Genomic DNA, 10,012 nt, shown 5'->3' on the forward strand with positions numbered 1-10,012 from the left:
ACTTTTGAACCATGACGATCGGCAGTTGCGTTTGATTTGTTAGTAACCACTAAGATGGCGGCACCCACAACAATATCGGGGGAAAAAGTGCCGATACTCTAAGCGTAGCTCACAGGCTAAACGAAGTGTCGTGGGGGCTCGTTGGCCAAGTGTGTTGTGGCACCGCAGATCAGAGCACGTTGAGAAATGTTTGAGCGCGAGCTCCGTTCAAAGCACTGAGCTCACGCTGCAGAATCTCTAGGGACTGAATCCCCTCGATGTGTTTGCGTTGGTCTTTCAAGTAACTTCGAATATGAGGAAGAAGATTGGATGGAGTGTGGACGTGTCTCGCTTATGCTCCTCTGATTTTGGACACCGGGTATTTTGTTAAATTTTAACTGGAATCAACAGCACGTGACGAACGGACATCTAGACTATCATCATTTTTGTTTCAAGGTGGGCCCTTGTTTTTCACAAATTTCGAGGCTCCGAAGTGTTCGACGAGCCATGTCATGAGCTAAGCCTAAGCTTAGACCCACCGGCCAGAAGTCGTCGGCGGCGGCTGAGGCTCCGCTCGGAGACTGATCTAGCCATGATGGAGACCGTGGAAGGTACGGAGATTGATCCGGAAGAGTTGAACGTGCCAGGACAATGGTACGTTAGTAAGAAGAAAGGAAAAGCGGCCCCCTTAGTGGACAACGAGGCACGCCATATGGAACGGCAGCGAGCCGCCGAGAAGCTCGCAGGGAGGAAGCTGGTGGCAAAGTCGGTTGAAAGGCAGTTTGACCGAGTTCCGGACGGCGCCGACAAAATAGTCATGAGGCCGCACGGCGGTCTCACACGTATGATGAAATACGGAAGTGCGTATTTGGCCGACGTAATACTTAGGGCTGCTGGTGTCAGCCCAGACGCGGCCGGGGGGGGGGGGGGGGGGGGGGGGAGGACGTCATCTTGATGAACGTGAAGCAACATTCCATTCTCGTCGCCACCGTCAGCGCAGAGAGGAAGAGAAAATACGCCGACTTGAAGCTCCTCATGTTTGAAGGGGAAAAGATAGAAATGACTACGTACATCGCTATGCCGGAGGACTGCGGGAAAGGCGTGGTTCATGAAGTCCCTTTGTCCTTCTCGGACGAAGATATTTTGAAAAGGCTGCAAATCTACGGGAATCCTCCGGTCCTAGGAGTGCGAAGACTCGGAAGAGTATGGAGGACAGTTTTAATACTCTTCGAAGACAGAGAGGTACCGCGCTGGGTGCGACTCACGCCCGTGGCGCAACGCTGCATACTCTACCGCAAGAAGTACGAGGTTTGTAACGCCTGCGGCCGGCTCGGGCACCGCGAAGATGTCTGCCCGGACCCCGGAAATGTGAAATGCCGTGGTTGTGGCATGGAGAAACCGCCACAAAACCATTTATGCGAGTCCAAGTGCCAACTGTGCGGGAGAGGACACCCGCTCGGTGACAAAAAATGTAGAGAACTCTATCGTGTTCCTTACGAGGTGAAGAAGAAGATATGGGAACGCAAGATCAACATGCAACAGCATCAGCAACTTCAGAAAAAGCAGCAAGCCGGAGCGACCACCGAGGGGAATCTCCGAGGTCGTTCCAAGGTCGGGCGCGGAAGCGAGTACTTTCGCGCCAGAAGCGACTCCTTCCCGATGCTGGGGGAGACCACCGGGGGGAAGCAGCAGCGCAACCACTCGAGCTCCCGCACCAGGGCGCACTCCGGATCCAGACCCGTGGGGAGATCGAGTTCCCGGGTCCCGGCGAACGCGTGGACAAAGAAGCGGAGCCCGAGCAGGGATCGAAAAGGTGTAAGCTTTGGCAGTGAGGTTTCCCAGGCAAAAAATAAGAAGGACGAGGAGATCGATAAATTAAGGAAAGAGGTTGGGGAGCTTAAAGAGGTCGTTAATAAGCTCACTCAAGAGTTACAGAAACCAAGATTGCAGGAGTGTACGGGGTCCCCCTCCCCCCCAGAGTTCAACCAAAATTGGTACTGCAACCAACCCCCCCGGCCTCTAGGGCTGAGACTTCCACGCAGCCTGCGGCAGCAGGGGAGGAAAAGATGATTTTAGAATTGGCTAGACCGCCTCCACCGAAACGCAAAGGGGAAGACGCTGATCCGTTGGTGGCACTGGAGAAAAAATTAGAAGCCAAAATCGAAGCCAAATTCGATTCTTTCATGGCCCAAATTATGGGAGCAATAAGTCAAACTCAAAGCCAGATACAAGCCCTTACGGGTGAAGTTCAAAAGCAAAGGGCAGGATTAGTTGCCATCGGAGAACGGCAACAAAAAGCTGAGGAAAAATTCGACCCGCTCCAAACTCACCAGAGGCGCACGAAGTGAGTTGTTAATCTGGCAGTGGAACTGTCGCGGCTTTCAACGCAAGCGGGCGTTAGTGCAACAATATCTGACGCTATTAAATGAGAAACCGCTAGTGATAGCCCTGCAGGAGATGGGCAAAATAGCGAAACTCTCAGGATACCAAGCTTTTTCAAGTGACAGGGGTGAGAAATCTCGCGTCACAACGCTGATTAAGAGGAATATCGCAGCTATTGAGCACGAAATAAACTCGAAAGAAATTGAGGCAGTGCTATTGGAAATACTTACGGGACGAAAGGAGGAACCGAGCGTCTTCCTCTTAAATTTGTATAGTACCCCAAAGCAGAGAAATGTGGCATTCAGGGCCCTCTTCCGCAAAGCGATTAAGGCAGCCGGCACCAACCCCTTGCTAATGGTCGGTGACTTTAATGCGGCGCACCCGGAATGGGGTTACGCTAAACAAGATCCTAAAGGCAGGCAGTTATGGGAGGATGCGCATGAGCTGGGACTCACACTACACACCGACCCTAGTAGTCCATCCAGGGTGGGTAACAGCGTGTGCGCAGACACCTCCCCTGACCTGACATTCTCCAAATATGTGACAGACCTGACGTGGCGCAATTCGGAGCAAAATTTCGGCAGCGACCATTTTATTCTGGCCTCGATCATTAAAAAAGGAGTGAAGACGCGTTGTGCGCGTCAACCGAGGATTACCGAATGGGAATTATTTAGGAATAAACGAGAGACAGCTGCCACTGGGAGGATCACAAACATAGAGAAATGGACGGAGATCCTCAAGCGTCACGTGGGGGAGGCCACAAAGACACTTGAAGGGGACAATGCCCCTGGGGTAGCTGATAGCAAACTGCTTCACTTGTGGGAGGCAAAACACGGTATGGAGCGCAGACTAAAGAGACAAAAATGGAACCGCAATCTGAGAAGGAAGATTGCTAGACATGAAGAAATTGAAAATTATGCGATCAAATTGTGCGAACAAAATTGGTGCAGCCGATGCGACGAGATGAAACGGGGCATGAGCCTTGACAAAACATGGGGTCTGCGGAGACACCTATTAGATTCGACCAATTCGAAAACTCAATCAGGAATTAGATTATCAAAAGCCAGGCACGCGTTCGAGGGAACAGACGCAGAATTTATGGACAAACTAGTCAACATGCATATTGGTGATACCGCTAGTACCCCCCTCTTAGAATACGACGGAGCTCCCAACGAGGAGCTCGACGCACCCATCACGGAAGCGGAGGTCAGGGCAGAAATGTTGGGACTAAAAACAAAATCGGCCCCGGGCCCTGATGAGATAACTAACAAAATATTAAGAAACCTGGACAATGACTCCATCAGCGCTCTGACGGAGTACATGCAAGATATTTGGACTAAAGGCCACCTGCCTCGGCAGTGGAAGTCGGCAAACGTAATTCTAATCCCAAAGCCGGGCAAACCCCCTAGACTAGAAAACTTAAGACCGATTTCCCTAACCTCATGCATGGGGAAATTGATGGAGCGCGTAGTCCAGACCAGATTGACGCGCTTTATGGAGCAAAACGACCTGTGGCCGTGCGAGATGGTCGGCTTCCGGCCGGGCTTGAGTACGCAGGACGTGATGCTCCGACTGAAACATGACATAATCGATTCGCGTTCTAGAGACGCCAAAGTAATTCTCGGCCTGGACTTGACAAAGGCTTTTGATAATAGAGAGTTTTAGAATAACGTATGCCATTTTAGCGCACGCTAGCGCTAAATTTAGCGCTTGTATTAGCGCACGCGACGCAAGAGAGTTTTAGAATAGCGTTTCTCCGCCGCGACGCAAAAGCCCAAGCATCTCGCGCTTGCGACGCCACCAAGATACAGTAAAATATTTTATTTCACACACGAAATGCTGTAACTTTAGAAAAAAAAAAACGAGTTTTTTGGTCCAGAGTAGCGTTTTAATTTGTTTAAATATGAGAACGCGACGCGAGCGGTTGAGCGGTCGTGTCCGCTTGCGTCGCCACGGCAAGAGAGGTCTCGTGTACTGACCTTCGCAAATCGTTCCTTCGCCGTGAAATGTTCGCGCGTCGCAAGTATCAAGTTGTCGGTGATCGCTGCCAAACCGAGTACAATGTCGTCCCGTATTGAAAATTGCAGTCGCGAGGATACCGCCGACGTCGCACTCACGACGCCGCCAAAGCAGCCGCCGACATAATCCTGGAAGCCGCCATTTTTTTTAACTGTGCTCGTCTTGGCTTTAGCCAACTTCTCATCACGAATCCTCCCAGGAGAAGCGCAAAGACTCTTTGCGTACGCACGCTATTTCCGAGAAATAGCGCACGCTAAAATTGCGCACGCAAAGCGCAAAACCTGGTTTGCGTTCGGACCATGCGCAGTGGCGACGACGCTATTCTTTGCGTACGCAAAGCTTTAGCGTGCGCTATTCTAAAACTCCCTAATGTTAAACACGAAGCGATCCTTTGCGGTCTCCGAGAAATCGGGGTAGGTACGCGAACGTACGACTACATCAAGGACTTTTTGTCAGACAGAACTGCCTGCATAAAGTTCCAAGACATTGAATCACACACACTAAAGTTAAGGAGCAGGGGTACGCCGCAGGGCTCGGTTCTCTCCCCGTTCCTTTTCAACGTGGCAATGAGGAGCCTCCCAGCAGCTCTGAGGAGCATAGAGGGGCTGAATTTCAGTATTTACGCGGACGACATCACCCTCTGGATTAACCGGGGGAGTGATGCGAGCATTGAGGAGCGCTTGCAGGCGGCGACAGACACTGTCGTGAATTATGCTGCCAATAGGGGCCTCTCATGCTCTCCGCAAAAATCTGAATTATTCGTCTATAACCCAAAGTCTCTCCGATGCAAACACAGCTGGGATTTTAGCATTAAAGTAGAGGAGAAACCAGTTCCAAAGGTAGATCAGATCAGAATCTTGGGACTGTTCATTCAGGAGAATGGATATAATGATGGGGCAATAAAAAGACTAGAAAGATTTGCCACGCAAGCCCTTGGACTATTTAAAAGGGTCGCGCTGAAAGGACGAGGCCTGAAAGAAAGAAGCTTGCTTAAACTAATTCAAGCATACGTAATAAGCCGCGTGAGCTATGCCACGCCTTTCTTAAACATCAGGTCGGAGGAGAGAAGAAAACTAGACTCGCTCATCCGACGATGCACAAAGAGGGCCCTGGGCTTACCAATTAGCACCTCCACAGTGAAGCTCCTCTCTATGGGAGTGCACAATACCTGGGACGAAAAGCGGAGGCTGTCAGAGTATCGCAGCTCGAAAGACTTAGCCGAACAACCACGGGCAGAGCTATCCTCGAGATGGTAGGCCTACAAACAGATAGGGGACTACGAGTCAAGTCAAGCATTCCGCAGGACTGCCGAGAAAACCTAATCATTCCCCCCCCCCCTCCCTCGTCACGTGCATCCCATATTCAACACGGAGAGGAGGGAGAAGAGAGCAGAAGCACTAATCAGACGCTTCGATATAATGGACAGCAAGTCGGTTGCGTATGTGGACGCGGCAAGTGGCAAGTCGGGTGCGGCGGTCGCCTCGGTGGTTGACGGCCGAGGTGCTCCCGTATCGGCCGCCACCATTAGAAGCCGCAACGCAGAAACGGCTGAAGAAGTTGCGATAGCGCTCGCTTGCGTTGGAACGAAAGCCAATTTTATTATTAGCGATAGCAAAACGGCCATCTGGAATTTTGGGAAGGGTAGGATCTCGCCGGAAGCGGCAAGGATTCTTACCGGTAGACAGCTAAACAGAAAAATTAGCCTAATTTGGACCCCCGCACACACGTCCGTTCCTGGCAACGAGGCGGCCCACGAGTTAGCCCGAGCTCTCTCCTTCCGGGTAACTGTGGAGCCACCCGACTGCCGGGACATGGACGAGCGTCTGCAAACTTATATGGAGATTGTGGAAAATTATAGATTACAAAGGAAACAGGTGCCACCACCAGACAAACGTCTAAGCAATAGGGAGGCAGTCGCATGGCGGCGCCTGCAAGCTGGGGACTTCATAAACCCAGTCTGGGCATACCATGTTCGGATAGATGACAGGCAACACGATAAGTGCAAGCACTGTGGGGCGAGAGGGACCCTTGACCAGATAATCTGGGAATGTGCTAGCTCCCCAGGGGCTAAAGCAAATATAAATTGTGGAGAAGCCTGGGAAGCCCTGCTGCGGAGCGAGGTCCCTGCTCTACAGCAGCAAGCCATCCGCCTGGCGGAAGAAGCCGCGAAGAGCCAAGACCTCTTTGCCTGCTTCTAACCGCGGAGGTCCCTGGCCCCGTATCCTAGGCCTGCGTGCCGGGGACGAGGACTAGGTGTCTCCTCATCTGGTGGAACATTAAAGTTGTTATCTATCTATCACGTAACCTTAAATGTGGCAGTGCACGAGGCCCGTCTCCCGAGCGGCCCTTGGAGGCAAATGGCGGCGCAGCAGTAAAATGACTGACCCTCGAAAGCTAATGGTGGCGGAGCGCACGCTCGTGGCCCGTGTCTTGAGCGTTTTCACAACAATGGTGGCGGCACTTGTAAAGGACGCCTTTATCAAGGGGCCTTGGCAGAGGTCCTGGGTTCAGTCGCCCGTCTGCATCCTACCGTCGTGCGTTTGTGTGCCCATATAGTGCGTAATGTACGTTAAAGACCCCGAGCTAACAGTTGCACTGCACTTTTTATAATCTTCAACGGGTAACAATGTCGCCCTACGAAACTGCTGCTCTCTAATAAACTAACGACTAATTTTGAATGCGCCGCTACACTGCATTTTTAATGTGCGTTCGCGTTCTTTTTTTTGTGTGTACATCTTTGATCATGTGGTTCTTACTTATGATAAAACAGACTATAGCTGCGGGACTTCTGGAAAAAAAAATTAGATAACCAAGAAAATGGCACGTGAACGCAAAAAGCAAAAACACACACACATTGCTAGGCGCACCTAATAGAAATAATTGAAATAATGGAATTGGTTATAATGGTGTTATCAAAGTTTTTTGGCGCACCAAAAGCTATAAAAGCGAGCTCGATGCTTTGGACGGTGCGCTTCTTCGCTGGACGCACAGATCAGAGCAGTATGCTTGTGCTTGTATGTTCCGCTTTGCTCGCATGATAAAACCAAATACTTTACTGCTACTGTATTTTGTGAAACAAAGCTTACCTTCTGGATATGTGCAATGCCCTCAGCTTTCGCGTAATTATACACTTGTTTATCATTGTTATTTTTGTTTCCCACTGCGATTTATTTCGTGTTCTTTCGTGTGCTACATTCATTAAAGACCCTAGTAAGCCAGGAGCATTCTATTTCGCGGATTGTTTGAAAAACCCATGCAACTTGCCCCGTGTGCCACAATTTATACAAAATATTCTAAACTTCACATGTGGCAGCTTGCGTGAGCAAACAATATTGTTTTTCAAGAACAATTCGGATTGTACGAAATCGCGTGGGAAAATCTCGTTCTTAGCACGTGACCGTTGGCATGCTGTGAATACTCATAATCAGCAGGGGGAGTTTTTCTATGAAACCAGAGTTAAACTGTTTCCTACTTTCTGTTTTAAGCAATCAGGAGACAACTTACACAAAAGCTGAGGGTAATAAAGTGCAATAAACATTTAAACATTATGGCCTGAACAGCTTGTGTGTACAAGCTTTAGCTTTAGATGCACCCTTAAATTTGGACACGCTCAACGCTAGTGTAAATTCTAGCGCTGTTTCAGTCTTAATCAGCGCACCATGTGCGTGCTTACACTATATTTCATACAACGTCAAACTCTACCCGTTTGCATTTTTTTTTTATTTTTGCACACCACTATTTGCGCGCATAAATCGCCAAATTAAGACAGTACATTCCCTAAAATCTGTGCCAAAGCTATACCCGACCCAGAATCTTTGCCCATGGCCAGTCATTGCAAGTATCACTGAACTCGTACTAAAATTAGTTCTTATCAATTATTGCTGGGAGTTAATTTTTAACCCTGCCATTTGTTTTTTTTTTTTTTCAATATGGCTCTTGTACCAGTCCTTCTTTGGGTTAACCAATATCTAAACCTAAGTGTCATTTTTTTGTTTTCCAGTCTCGTGGTTTTGGTCAAAATAAACACCCAGCTACCTAAATGAGGCACCTGACCGCCTAAAAATAGTTTATTTGTTTTGATTTTTGTGGTATCTAATTCCTCAAGCTAGAACTTTGGAAACCCAAGTCTATCACGTCATCACGTTTTCCTGGAAATCCACAAGAAGCCAAACGCATGCACGACAAAAGGCTCGGCCCGTCATATAAACCCTGTCACATTGAAGTATATGTAATCGGTCTTTGAAATCCCCGTGGTTTCCTAACGGCGCACAGGCAATTTAATATTTTTCAGCTCATCGGTTGTTTTGTTGTGCATCTGTCTCGACACTTGGCCAAGGATGATTTTCGTTTTCTTCGGACCACATTTGCTAAGGACGGGAGCTCGGAGCGTAGACAACTGGCCCCCTTGTACAAGAACTGGCACAGCCGTGCGCGTTCCAAAGAAAGCACGTGCAGAGAAAAACAAGCGAAGGACCAGGGATGTTAAGTTCAGGATATAAAAAAATACCTCACTGTATGGAAGCGCCACCACACAAGATTTTTCGCACTGATCTACGGGCCTGGAAGGTGATCCCACCGCCATCTGTTGGTTCAGAAACACACCAACACCAAGGGTGGGGTTGCACCATAGTAGGGGGGGGGGGGGGGGACAATGCCGCGCGCAATGCCGAGCAAGCAACACTCCGTCACGCACTTCTGGAGGATGCCTCTTCATACTCGATGCGTGACTTCTATAATTTCGTCCTTGTTTCTTGCTCACGAAAATGCATGTTCATTCTTGCCGCGAACCCGCGACGTTCGAACCTTCTTTGCAGAACATTCCAGATGCTGACACGCTCCAGATAAGCGGCGGCCCGCGACCCAGCTGAGTTAATCTCGTTTTTTCTGCTGCCTCGAAGCTCGCCTTCTTTTTTCTTTGGCACAAGTTCGCCAGTTAAACCTCTACTTTCAGCTCACAGTTCGTCCTCTCGTCACCTTCATTCGTCACAATATATTTATTCGCTTGATGAAAATTTGACATTACCATTCAAATCGCAAAACTTGTAAAACTAGGTCATCGCAAAAATGAAGTCCTTTTGAGTAGGTGTACTTGCTGTATTCCTGGACACGGAGCGGCGCATCCTGCTTGAAGCGCACGTTTCCTGCTGTTACTAAGAGATTAGAATACTGAAATGTTTTGGGTCTGCCGTTTACACATATGGCGGCGTGCAACAGGGACTGCTTAGAACCTGTAAATTTACTTTTTATGTTAAAAAAGAAAATAAAAAAAATACTTCACCATCTGAAACCAGACCGGCGACGACGCGTTAATTATACGCGAGTCCCCAAAGAACACTGACGCAGTAGTTGCATCCAATCGCTATGGTGTCTCGGTCGTGCAGTAGCGTGAAATTTCGAGTGCATTTAACTTCTTGTCTATACGGCGTTAGCAGAAGAGATTGTGTCATGCAGAGGTAACCATAGTGTGAGGTTAATGTTTGCCGGCTAGTGTTGAGACAGGCGAGCATGTAACCTCTAAGTCCTCCGAAGGAAAGCAAAAAAATTACTTAGCGGAGCCAGTTTCGGAAGGAACGACGCGTAGCCCGGAGCTACTTCACGTTAACTCCATGGTTGCGCATTGACTTTTTGCAGG

At 49.1% G+C, this 10,012-nt stretch overlaps 1 pseudogene; it reads left to right on the plus strand.

Annotated features, from left to right (window-relative positions):
- The first annotated feature begins 574 nt into the window (after nucleotides 1-574).
- Nucleotides 575-2,049, plus strand: LOC115312318 (annotated as a pseudogene).
- Nucleotides 2,050-10,012: the final 7,963 nt, after the last annotated feature.

Source organism: Ixodes scapularis, unplaced genomic scaffold (assembly GCF_016920785.2).
Source record: "Ixodes scapularis isolate PalLabHiFi unplaced genomic scaffold, ASM1692078v2 PGA_scaffold4__175_contigs__length_147842914, whole genome shotgun sequence".
Lineage (NCBI taxonomy): Eukaryota > Metazoa > Arthropoda > Arachnida > Ixodida > Ixodidae > Ixodes > Ixodes scapularis.